Genomic DNA, 14,259 nt, shown 5'->3' on the forward strand with positions numbered 1-14,259 from the left:
TTGCTCTGAGCATCTTCATTCTGCAGGAGACATGAGGGAGCTATGAATGAAACTGGTAGTTCTGGTATCGCAAAAGGTTTGTGAGTCTTGGAATCAGAGGCTTGCACAATATATCCCCAGACTTTAGACTTTACAAATTGCTTTGCCCACTCAAACTTTTCTGGTGAAAGTAAAAGAATAGACAAGAAATTCACCCATTCAATAGGCACTTGAATTACCTCTTTGATGTCTGCCTTAGGAGAAAAATTCTCCTTCCAAATCTTTGCACCCTCTTCTCCCAAAAGTTGCTCATCTGTAGGTATGGTGGAGACCACACCTTTCTCTGCAATCACTGGATCTATGTCTAGAGTATGAATCAGAGTCATACCAACTTGAATGTCCGTGCAATTGTCCTTATAAAGAGGTTCAGGGAAACCAGGGGGTGCAGAGGTGTCAGAAATCTCACCTCCAGAAGAAATACCAAGTTGTGATGCTTCTGCATGTGACTCAGATAAATGAAATGCTTCTAGATGAGGTGCATACTGCTCTGCAGTTTGATGATCAGTACTGTGCCCTTGAGAATTATTCTGAACATGGTGCTCTGCCAATTCCAACTGAATGGGATCTATGAACTCTGCTGGGCTGTCAACTTGATAGCTAGCCAAGATTGCTTCCAGATTATGATCCAAAGTAGGAGGTGGCATGGCCCTTGGTGCAATCTGTGGTTGAGGCAGTTCAGGCTCCTGCACCCGGGGGAAGCACAACTGATAGTCCCTCTTGCATATTCAGATCAGGTAGCACCTGAATCTGTTGCATTGGCCCATTGGCCGATTCTGCAGATGGAGCTGAATGGTGAGAGGCTGCCAAAGACAGAGTAATGTTGCTTTGGGGATCTACTTGCTGAAGGTGGTCTTGAATGATCAGAGCCTCATGTTCTTGTAAAGGTGCCATAAGGTCATTAAGCTCAAGGAATTCTCCAGGGTGCAGTTCCTGGGCAGCCAAGTTAGGTGGCAGTGCCCAGTGCCCCCACCAAGGGAGATCCTCATCCACTTCCATTTCCTCCACAGCTACCATATTGTGAGGGAGTGCCAACTGTAACTGAATGTCAGGTTCATTCAGATTAGGAACAATCAGGTCTACATTAGGATTATGCAGTGGCAAAGGACCAATCATCTGATTCATTTGGTTTGGATGAAAATTTGCTTGTTCAGGTACAGGATGAGGATTGCCATCTGCAGCAATGGGGTCTTCATCAGGCGCCTCCGCACCCAGAATGTGATCTTGCAGAATAATCACAGGTATTGTCTCAGAATCTGACTGAAAATCATTACCTTCTCCAATGACAATGCTTGCCGGGATGTCACTAAGAGATTCAACTCTGACCTTAATCAACAGACTCGCTCTATTACTTTTAACTCTGTCCCACTAAAATAAGATCCCAAAACTACTGACTGCATTGAAAAGTTCATGCATACAACGCCTGTCAAATGGGAAACCACAGAGCAGAAGCCAAACTTCTCTGTTGAGAACAAATCTACGCCAGTTCAGACCCTCATTGTGCTTTTGAAAGACAAAGTGCACATCTGTATACGGATAAGGACTGTTTTGCACCAGATCATCTCTATCAAAAGTGTTGTTCAACCTAACGTAGGCTTGACCAAAAGGGCAGGGAGCAATTTCTGAAAAGCCCATGTGTTTGACATCTGTGAGAAATTCAGAGACTACCTCTCTGATGTTGTTGAAGTGTACCGGCAGGTCCGGCATGGGGATGATGGAGACGATCGCCCATTCCTCATGAGTCGGCTTCACAGCGCTAGCAGCAATGCGCACACGAGCCGGCCTTCCTTCAATCTCCAGCGCCTGATGTCCCGCGGGGATGAAAGGGGTGTGATCGAAAGGAAAGGTTGCCATTGCTGGTAGATCAGAGTTTGTGGATGAAGACGATGGTCGAGCAAGAGGAAGCCGGACTAGGCATGAAGGGGTAAGACTGGCGAGGTTGGAGGAATTCCTAGCGGCAGCGTAAAGACGGGCACCTACCATAGGGGCAGCAAAACGAGGAAGGCAACCCATTGACAGGCGGCTGATTGATTTGATTCGATAGGAAGGTGGTGGATTGCCTTGGAATCTCAGGGGTCATGTTGGGCCGGAGGACGTTTCAGGCGGAGATGGGCTGGCCTTGTGGAGTGGGCTGCGCGGATATCCCCGATTGGCAAGAAAAACAATCTTTTGCAATGTGACCCCATTTCTTACAGGCATGACATTTGATACAGTTTGTGCAACTAGGCCTGAAGTGGCCTGATTCCAGGCAACGAATGCAGAAAGGCTGACCTTTCTGGTTGGGCGTGCGGGTCGAGTTTTGAATTAGCGCATTTCCCTCCCTTGCATTGAAAGTCGTTGATGGCTCGAAGCCATGATTTCTCTCAGGCGCGGCATCATCGGAAGAAACTGTCGCATTAACTCCGGAGGAAGAATTTGATCTATTGGGGAAACGAAAAATAGCAGGAGATTGTAGTGCTTGAGCATAGGATTTCCTAGGATGCGAATTAAACACATGTGTCCATGCATCCGTTTTCTCTTTGAGATAGAGATCAAGCTCTGCTTCTGAATTGGGTCCTCCCTCCCCAAAGAGTAAGAAATTAGCGTTGAATTCTGGAAGAGATATGTTACCTCCTTTGATAATGGTGAGACCAACTTCTTGTGAGGAAACCCAGAACTTGAAAGACCAATTTTGTAAACGCTCAACCTTGTAGCGTGATGCATAACCCTCGAAGCAGGACAGAAGAATGGTGGCAACGGACTGAACAGAGAGCTGGATCTTGGATCTTGTGAACTCCACCACCATAGGATATCCTTTGGTGGTGTCATCATCCTCGGCGTTGGTGCGAACTCCCCAGACTCTCCAGATCTCTTCCTGGAATTCATGCCCCTGGCCAAAGTTAAGACTGGACAGAGACATAGCGAAACCCAACAATGGTGGACGCCACACCCGGAGTGGATTGCGGCGGGAGGAAGAGGAGGTTATGGGGCCGCCGTGGCTGGTGTGAACGACGGCGTGGACAGCAGGGTGGCCGCCGTGGCCGGAGCGACCAGCAACGGGGCTCTCAGACGGGGCTCTCTCTAATGGGTGGGTTTGAGTCCTCGCTAACCCACCACGGCATAAAAAATTTAAACACTAAAATCAAGCTGGCAAGATTGGTAGTCCGCAACGCCGAAACCACTTCCACGAGGCTAGGGGCTATGTTGTGTTAAAATACGAATATGGGTCACCCAAACATGAAGCAAAAAAAATTCCGACAAAATATCCGGTAACCAGTCAGCTTTTTAAAAAATTGACCATTAAAAAAACCTTGATTTAGATAGACAACATATAAAATAGTACAAAAATCCTGAGCCACAAATCTATCTATATTAATAATGAAGTAAAATTGTTAACACAGTAGTCATACAAATGTAATTCTAAAGTGAAATATCCTCAATGACCAACTCTCCGGCTCTAATCTTAAAATATAGACCTAAAAATAAGTCTATCAATCTCACCTAATAACGAGGGGGCAAGCAGCCGCCGGATGATGATGCAAGACATTCCTAGGATTGATCTGCTGCGTAAGTCAGCTTTATAAAATATTGACCAGCAAAAAAGCCTTGATTCATATAGACAACATATGAAATAGTACAAAAATCCTGAGCCACAAATCTATCTACATTAATAATGAGGTGAAATTTTGAAAGTCGTACAAATGTAATTTTAAAGTGAAATATCCTCAATGACCAACTCCCCAACTCTAATCTTAAAATATAGACCTAAAAATAAGTCTATCAATCTCACCTAATAACGAGGAGGCAAGCAGCCGCCGGCTAATGATGCAAGCCGTTCCTAGAATTGATCAGCTGAGTAGGTAAGCTTTTTAAAAATTTGACTAGAAAAAAAGCCTTGATTCACATAGACAACATGTAAAATAGTACAAAAATTATAAGCCACAAATCTATCTACACTAATAATGAAGTGAAATTTTGAACATAATAGTTGTACAAATGTAATTTTAAAGTGAAATATCCCCAATGACCAACTCCCCAGCTCTAATCTCAAAATATAGACCTAAAAATAAGTCTATCAATCTCAACTAATAACGAAGGGGCAAGAAGCCACCGGCTGATGATGCAAGCCGTTCCTAGGATTGATCCGTTGAGCAGGTCAGCTTTTTTAAAAATTGACTAGCAAAAAAAGCCTTGATTCAGATAGACAACATATAAAATAATACAAAAATCATGAACCACAAATCTATCTAAATTAATAATGAAGTGAAATTTTGAACACAGTAGCCGTACAAATGTAATTTTAAAGTGAAATACTCTCAATGACCAACTCCCCGGCTCTAATCTCAAAACATAAACCTAAAAATAAGTCTATGAATCTCACCTAATAACAAGGGGGCAAGCAGCCGTCGGCTGATGATGCAAGCTGTTCCTAGGGTTGATCCGTTGAGCAGGTCAGCATTTTAAAAAATTGACCAGCAAAAAAACTTGATTCAGATAGACAACATATAAAATAGTAAAAAAATCCCTAGCCACAAATCTATCTACATTAATAATAAAGTGAAAATTTGAACATACTAGTCGTACACATGTAATTTTAAAGTGAAATATCCTGAATGACTAACTCCCCAGCTCTAATATCAAAATATAAACCTAAAAATAAATCTATCAATCTCACCTAATAACGAGGGGGCAAGCAGCCGCCGGCTGATGATGCAAGCCGTTTTTAGGATTGATCCGCTCCGGCTCAGCCCATTGGCGGCAAAGCACCCAACCCAGGCCAGCCTCCGCTCGCCGTCGTCCCATCTCCAATCGACCCAGGGCGTCGCCGTCTGGAACAGCCAAACAAGCGGGGCCGCGGGGAGGTGGAGCGAAAGCCCGGTTCTTGTTTTTTGAGAAAAGATCAGGGTGCTCGTCTCGAGCAAAACAACCGAATACACTACTTGTTAGGCCTAGGACGGTAGCCCAGTATTCCAGGCCACCTAACCCATTCATTACTGATGGAAGGAAGCCTGTTATTAGCTGATTAACGAAGCACAACCCGCCCAGTTGCCCGGGTAAACGACGATGCATTAACGATTTTTCCCTGGGCTATCGTAGCAGGCGTGTGCCTAGCGAGCCCGGGCAAGTGCCCAGGGTCATCGGGCGGTGGCTCCACCACTGCTTGTCCTATTTGAGCCTGGCTGAGTAAAAACAGACAAAAAACAAATATTTGCACATTGTTCGGCTGCTCGCATCTAGGCTTTCTGCATTAGGGGATCAATTTTGGCATGACTATTTGGTGTCCTGTATTGGCCTGGCACATGCAACTACACGGTGTTTGGTTGTATACACGAGATATGATTAAAAGTTAACAGCTACACATGGCGACTATGGTGGATAGTGGCGATGATGCAAGCAACTAATTCACCGAGTCGCCACAAAGAAATGTTGCACGGATGGACGAATAGAAGGGCAATGAGGCAGATGACAAAGGAGAAAAAGATGCAGTGCACGCGCCATGGCAACGGCGAGTAGCATGTAGGCGTGCGCAACAAACATGTTGATGGCGCATGAAGGCGCCGATGGAGAAGGCGAGCACCTAGCGACTGCTGCCATTGTAGAAGTACAACTCCATCTAAGCTCTACGCGCGGCCACATTCATCAAGTAGTTCGACACCTGCAACGAGCCAAAAAGCCCATGCAGCATTAGCACAAGCGACGATGACGACGGTGATCTGGCTGCCGGAGCGCCCTACATGACGTTCCTGCGCCTTGCAGAGAAGCAACACGTGCGGTGGTGCCAGTGTAGTAGGACACAAGATATGAGGATTAGAAAGTATGAAGGAGATTAAGGAGTGTCACTAAAACACGTCACACAGTTTATGAGGAAGATGCACATCTACTCGTCTACAATCGTCAAAACAGAAAATATGCAACACAAAAGTCGTATGAAACTGCGAGATGAATTTATTGGTCAAAGAAAATTTCAAATGGTCAACCGTGCGCGAAGAATTTGACAGAATTTGTCCAAAATAGCTCCAAACATGATCACGAAATTGAGCATTTACGATCGACGAAAACTACGAACGGATCGCCTGAACGGAACTATAACATCTATGCGCATCTTTTTTGTGTAGAGCTTATCTCAAATCGAAGCACTGTTGTGTAGATTAGAAGGGACGAGAAAGAAAAAGGATTAGAGAGCAGTTTAATGGAGGGAGGAGAAGATAGCATGCACGGGCTATGTACTAGCTCGCATCGCGCTGGCATACTCTCGTGCAAGGGGGCTCATGATGTGCGCTTGATGTGGCTTAACTCAGCCTGGCTTTCTGGAAATTGCCGATTCGACAGTTCCTAGTGGAACTGGCTGGGAGTTGCTTTAAATTCCGTGTGATGCAGACCCAAGTGAACGCAGGCTACCAGATAGTCAAATTTTTTTCCTGCGTGGGGTCTGGTTGGCCTGTATGCGGGCTATCAAACACACCTTAACACTATGACTAGCACTAGCCTTAGGAAAGATAAAATGTACAGAGTTCAGAGTTGGACCTTTTTTGAAACTTCAACATAAAATGAATTAGATATGAAAATATTTTAAAAAATTGACGCTTTTCCATGAAGATGTCTGGATGCTAGATAGCATGAAGCCTTTGGTAGAGGCCGCCGTCGCGCCATTCAAAATGGCACCCGAGGACAGGGCGTGGTGCGCCCGGTCGGGGCGTCATTAAAAGTGTCATTTCTAAAATATTTTCAAATCTGATTTACTTTGTGCTGAAGTTTAAAAAAAGGTCAAATATGAAGAGATGCCTTTTGGCTCCCAGGCTTAGATGAGCCCGAGAGTGAACAAAAAAATCATCAAAAATACTAAATAAATTCAAAAGAAATAAAAAAATGTGAAGAAAGATGAGTGAGTACGTGATGTCCGTGCTAAATTTCATAGCATTTGAATGTGCTCTCAGTAAAAAAGACAAATTTGGAATCTATGAAAATTTTACCGTTTGTGCACTGTTTGAACCCGATTTTCATTTTTTTCTAAGATCTACTCATATGTCCAAATGCTTTGAAATTTGGCATGCACCTACGCCCTAAAATATTCCACACAATTTTTTTTAATTTTTAGTATTTTTTTAAATTTACTGCTCACTGGGTGCGGATGAGCCCAGTCTCAGAATTAGGTATTCATCAAATGTGTCCATACTGACCACCCGAGGCTGACACGATAAAATCTTGGGTCAATATCTGCTTTTCCCGGGGTCCAGCCAGGGGCAGCCTAAAAAATTGGCTGAGAGGACGAGCGGATCCAAAGACCCGGCTCGTCCTGCATTCGGCAAATCGGTCCGATGGGATGTCATCATGCAGGTTATCGAAAACAGCCAAAGGCGGACAAGTTCGGTTAGGCGACAAAGATGATCTGATTAGTGATTAACTTTGATCTCACGTGCATATATGCATGCCGTTTTTGTGCAGGCGGTGAACCGGTAGAGAAAATATGAGCCGACCCAATGTACACACGTATTCTGCTGTGAGCCAGGGCTCGGATAAAAACGTGTGCCACCTCAACTACGGCTCTTGCACGCTGCTTGCTTGAAATAAAGGCGCGCATGTTGGTTACCAAATTGGTTTGAGAAGCATGTGGATTTTTCTTTTCTTTTTTCCCACACAGGGACAAATGGGATGAGATCTTTTATCTTCTAGCGGTTTAGTTCTGAGATGAGAGTAAACGGCTGTAGTTTTAAACAAAAAAATTGCCATCTATTTCCTTCGTTCCTAAATATAAGTCTTTTTAGAGATTCTAATATGAACTACATACGGATGTATATAGACATATTTTAGAATGTAGGTGCACTCATTTTGCTCTGTATGTAGTCCACATCGAAATCTCTAAAAAAACTTATATTTAGAAACAAAGGGAGTATGATAGAAACTGTCAGGTCGCTCTGAAGAAACTGCTACCCCTCACAACTAAAAATGCAAGCGAAATCATTCGCAAAATGCCATCTCTCCCCGACGAACGTTCGCTAGCTAAGAGGGTCCTTTGTCTTTGTGTATGCAACCATCAAACATCTAGATAAATCCAGAACCAGCCGTATCATAGTTGATTCTGCAACTTGATTACCATTAATTTCTGAAAGGGGACGAACTAGGATAGACACAATATTCATGGTGAGAAAATAGATGAATTGAAGATGGGTGGTACAAATCGAGGCCGAGGGATCTACATGTATACTCCCTTCGTTCTTAAATATAAGTATTTTTAGAAATTACAATAAGGACTATATGCGGATGTATATAGACATATTTTAGAGTGTAGATTCATTCATTTTACTTCGTATGTAGTCTGTGTTGAAATCTCTAAAAAGACTTATATTTAGAAATGAAGGAGTAGATATTTCCACCAACAACATAGCTCACAAGACACATCTTACTTAGGGCACTGCGTTTTGGCTCCAGGAGCATAAAGAATTCTGATTATTATTTTTGTACATGTTCACGTTAGTGTCTAAGGTGTGCTTGACAACTTCCATGTGAAACCAGAAAACCCAAAGTTCGATGGTTTAGAAATACAAAAAATTGGCGTCCATGTGAAACCGTCCCATCGTCCCATGTGAAACCAGAAAACCAGAAAACCCATGTGCAGAAACGTCACGACCCATGGGACGACTTATGCCCGTTGTGTGGCGATGTCGAAGATGCAAACCGTATTTTTTTCAAGTGTATCTTGGCATAATTTTTGGGGCTATGTTTGTGACGTTACTACGTGCAGCTAGGCACCTGCGTCCTTCGCATCCTTCCACAGCCTAAGTGGGAGGCTAGCGGGCCTTTCATGCAAAATGGCTTGGTTGATTTTTGCGTCTTTAGCTTTGGCTCTTCAGCACATTAGAAACAAAGCCATAATTAAAGGCATCTTTACTAAACATCCAGCTAATGCATTGGGTAATGCATTATACAAAATGACTATTTTCTTACAGCTGTGGAAGCCATTGAGTAAAGCCACGGAGGCATCCTCTCTTGATATGTTGCCCAACAAACTTCAGGAGCATGCACAGATTCCCAGGGAGGGAAGCAGCGACCAGGCATGCTGATCTTCATCCATTGATCGTCATGCGTCTTTCGCCTTTTATCTAGTTTGTTTCGTTTGTAGTCGGCCTATGTGCCGTGGCCTTTTGAGTCTGTATCGAACTTCCACTTAATTTCTCGTTGGCGATCCTTGTTGTAACCCTTCAATTCGCTAAAGCTAGGCAAGCACCTTTAAAAAAAAATCTATTATAGTACTTAAAAAAACGTAAAGTTTCATATTTCATTTTTCTTTTCACCGCCCCTTTGTCCAACTTTCCCCGCAACATAATGAACCATCTTAGTTTAGTTACTTTCTGAACAAATTTCACTTTAATTTGCTTACCAAACTTCATCAAAATATAAGGTAAATCATGGATAGGATTTGATAAACATTTATTCACACAATAGAATTAATATGAGCAGGTAAATCATAAACTAACTTACTAGAATATTTATATATTGTTGCAATGCGCGGACATTGTTCTAGTAAAAAAAAGTTACATACCATCTGGCATCTGTCTGCCCCTAATCCGCAGAAAATCTCTACTACTTAAAAGGAATGTAAAGTTTCATGTTTTACTTTTCTTTCCATCACACATTTGTTCAACATTTTCCATTATGATGATCAGTCATCTTAATTTAGTTATCTTCTGAATCAATTTCATTTTAATTACTCAGCAAACTTCTCATCAAAATATAAGGTAAATCATGAGCATGATTTGATAAATATTTATAAACATAAACACATTGACATAAACAGATAAATCAAAAACTAACGTACCTAAAATATTTATATCCCATTGCAATGCATTGCCCTAGTAAAAACGGTGCGTACCATTTGGCGGCTGTCTGCTCCCCCAATCAGCAGACAATAGAAAAAGAAAAGTAAGGGACAAGAAGTTACCCACTGTCAACTTGTCAAGCGATGGATTATCCCTGGCGCGTGTGCGACCGATCAATGCCAACTTGTCCAGCACACTAGAAATCGTCAACGTTCAAGATCAAGATGGTTTAGCCGACGGTAATCCAGAGCGCGCACGGCTCCAGAAAGTTCCACGCCGCGAAGGTACCAGGTGACCTACCACCGTCCGCGTCACGGAGATTTTCCAACGTCACCGGACCGGAAAGGATCTCCGGTTTCCGCAGAGTCGAGTGGGCGAGTCCAGCGGCTGATGGACCATTCGAGCAAGAGCGTGCTCCAGCGGGCGACTTTGCGGCGACGATCATGGACCGGGACCAGGAACAAGAGCGTTCGGTTGCTTCGATGTCTATCTTTTGTTCCTCGCGCTGGTGTTTGATTTGACCGGGAGTTTAGCTCCAGCGGTCAGTGTTTTTTTTTTTTTTGAAAATAATGGGCAGCACCCTTACATCCATTCACTTAGAAATATGTTCATTACAAATAATGGCCCTGATTTGATCAGGTGGCTCGCTAGACCAACAGGACCCAACATCAAATTCTGCAGATTTTGCCAGTACATGAGCTGCCTCATTACAACCACGTTTGACATGGATAAAATCACAAGATAAGAACTTTGTGGCCCTACTTTTAATATCCTGGACTATGGCACCTGAAGGGGACCTGTCGAAACTCCTATCCCGAACCTTGTTCATCAGCGACAAGCAATCGGAGACCACCTGAATCTTATTAAAACCAGCATCTTCAGCAGCGATGAGCGCTTGACGAACAGCAATAGCTTCAGCCACTTCTGGGTTTTGAATATGATCAATATAGGAACCTCGGTATGCAGACAAAAGTGTCCCTCGATAGTCTCGCACTACAACTCCATAGCCAGCCCGTCCTGAGTGGGAGAAAACCGCAGCATCTACATTGATCAGCAACCAACCTTCCGGCGGCGGAGACCATTTTTGGGTTGATGTAAAGGTCTCACGTCTGTTGGAACCTGTTGGGCTGATCTTATACTCTGTAATGAATTCAATATAAGCCTTGATTTTCCCCACCACGCGAAGAGGATTAACTAGTGCCTCACCATTGCGATAGTTGTTCCTGTTCTCCCAAATGTGCCACATAACAACGGCCATAATCATAGCTTCGTACGGTGTTGCTTCCAGTATCCATCCTAGCAGCCATTGTCTAATATGAGTAAAATTCTTTAGTTTTAGACAAATTCCATAGCTCTTTTTTAATTCCTTCCAGATTTCTTTTACATATTGGCATTGTAGAAAACAATGTTCAACATTTTCCTCTCTGTTACAAAAATAGCAGTCATACCTTGTGGGTATCGATCGTGTCTGAAGTTGAGAGCCTGTAGGTAAGCAGTTGTGTGCTATTCTCCAGAGCATGATCTTCATCTTGTTAGGGCACTGAATGGCCCAAAGTCTCTTCCACACCTTCTCCAAATAATCTTGTTTTGATGATGATCCTTTACCTGAAATGCTTCGGTTACTCCAAAACTGATACGTTCTTACTAAATTATATGCTGATCTAACAGTGTAAGCACCATTTTTGGAGTATATCCAAGATGGAAAATCATCCCAACCCTCAGAGCTAATAGGAATGCTTAAGATTTTCCCAGCAATTTCTTCTGGAAAAATGTTTCTTATCAAATTTTCATTCCATTTATTCTCGTTCTCCAACATAAGGGTGTTAACTTTTTTGTTATGTAGAGTGGAAGAGTAAGATAATAAAGTGGCAGGTATGGTATCCGGGATCCAATGATCCCTCAAGATGTCGATGTGCTTACCATTACCTACTCTCCATAGTATACCTTTCCGGATCAGCTTCTTCCCATGCATAATGCTGCGCCAAACATATGATGATGATCTTGGGCACTGAGCTGTCCAGAAGTCCCCATTTGGATAATATCGACCTCTAAGTACTTGTGCGCACAACGAATTTGGCTCGGTCAGTAACCTCCAACATTGTTTTCCAAGCATTGCTTGATTAAAAATGGCCATGTCTCGGAATCCCAATCCGCCCACATACTTTGGTGATGATAACCAATCCCATGATCTCCAATGTAACTTTTTCTTTCCATCTTCAATACCCCACCAGAAATTAGATATTGGTTGTCTCATCTTCTCACATATACTTAATGGAATCTGGAAGCAACTCATGACATACGCTGGAATGGCCTGAGCCACTGACTTCAACAGAACCTCCTTACCAGCCCTTGACAAAGGTCGATCACTACACCCGTTGAGGCGTTTCCATATCCGACCAGGGAGGAAATTAAAGTTACTCGTTGGGGACCGTCCAACCCAGGTCGGCATGCCAAGGTATGTTGTTTGCAGTGTCTCATCTTGCACCCCCAAAGTTTGCTTCACAAAATCCTTGATCTGTACATCACAGTGTAAACCAAAGAAAATAGAAGATTTCTGAAGGTTTATCCTCTGTCCTGATCCCTCACAGTAGCTTTGCAGTACCGATTTAAGTGCATTGGTGCTTCTATTATCTCCCCTGGTGAAGAACACACTATCATCGGCGAACAGTAAATGGGAAATAGGCGGTCCATTTCTGCCATTACGGATGCCCTTCAGCTGACCAGATGCTTCTTTTTGCTGCAACAAGCAAGAAAGGCCTTCAGCACACAATAAAAACAGGTAAGGACTAACAGGGTCCCCTTGTCTAATGCCCCTAGTTGGCACAAAAGATTCGGTTAATTCACCATTCACTTTAACGGCATATCTAGCCGAGGTTATGCATCTCATAACCATCTCCACCCAATTAGCCCTGAATCCCAGTTTCAATAGAACTCCTTCGAGGTAATTCCACTCTACCCTATCATAAGCTTTTGACATATCTATTTTAAGGGCAAAGAAAGGATATTTTGCCTTCTGCTTTCGAATTGTGTGGAGACATTCATATGCCACTATAACATTGTCCGTAATTAGCCTCCCCGGCACAAAGGCACTTTGTTGCTGTGATATTATCTTCGGCAAAAAGAGTTTAAGGCGATTAGCGATTACTTTAGAGGCTATTTTATAAATGACATTGCATAAACTTATTGGCCGGAAGTTAGAGAGCATATCAGGATTATTAACTTTTGGGATAAGAACAATTACCGAATCACAGAAGCCTTCTGGAATGTCCTGTCCCAAAAGGAAGCCTTTAACTACTGCACATATATCTTCTGCCAAAACATCCCAATGAATCTGATAAAATAATGCTGGAAAACCATCTGGCCCTGGTGCCTTGGTTGGACCCATCTGGAATAATGCAGTCCTAATTTCTTCATTAGTATATTCCTTGCACAGATCTTCATTCATATCCTCAGTTACCTTGCATGGTATAGCCTCTAGGACCAATTCCAGAGAGTCACAGGGTTCAGAGGTGAACATATTGGAATAGAAGTCATGTACCATACTCCTGATACACTCAGGATCTTCACACAGTGATCCATCAACTCTCCTCAAGGCTTTAATTTTGTTGGTTCTTCTTCTTGCAGAAGCGCGTGCATGGAAAAAAGAAGTATTTCGATCACCCTCATGAAGCCAATCAATTCTTGATCGTTGCTTGGCCATGATTTCTTCTCTTTCAAACATCTCATAAAGTTTCTTCTCCACTTCCTTTTCCTCTCTGGAATAACCAATAGCCATGTTGTTCCTTCGTAATGAAGCTAATTTCTTTTCCAGCTTCTTTATCTCCTTCTTTACCGAACCAAAAGATTCTCTGCTCCAAGTTTGAAGGGTTGTTGACAATCTGTTTAGAGCAGACCAAGTATTGTTCAGGGAAGGGGGGCCCTCCTTAAGTTTTCCCCAATTTTCGTTGATCATTTGCACATAATCAGGTGCTCTCGTCCATGCAGCTTCGAATTTAAAGGATCGAAGTACATGGTTGATAGCACCTTGTCTACCTTTATTTGCTATCTTCACTAATATGGCAAGATGATCAGATGATGTTGTTATAATGTTCTCTACAGTGCAGTCATCAAAAAGTTGTAGGAAATCACCATTTGCAACTGCCCTGTCAAGTCTCACCCTGACATTACGCCCATCCTGCTGCCTATTGGACCATGTATATTTAGGACCAATATACCCCAAATCTATTAGCCCACACTCATCTAGGCACTCTCGGAACATCATCATTTGATTGTCATCCCTACCCCTGACGCCCATATGCTCCTCACCATGCAACGCTTCACTGAAATCACCTGCACATATCCATGGACCTTTCCATTGAGCATTCAGGAACCTGAGCCTGTCCCAGAAATGGTGCCTTAATTCCCTTTTTGGTTCCCCATAAACAAAGGT

The sequence above is a fragment of the Triticum dicoccoides genome, chromosome 5A (assembly GCF_002162155.2).
Source record: "Triticum dicoccoides isolate Atlit2015 ecotype Zavitan chromosome 5A, WEW_v2.0, whole genome shotgun sequence".
NCBI lineage: Eukaryota > Viridiplantae > Streptophyta > Magnoliopsida > Poales > Poaceae > Triticum > Triticum dicoccoides.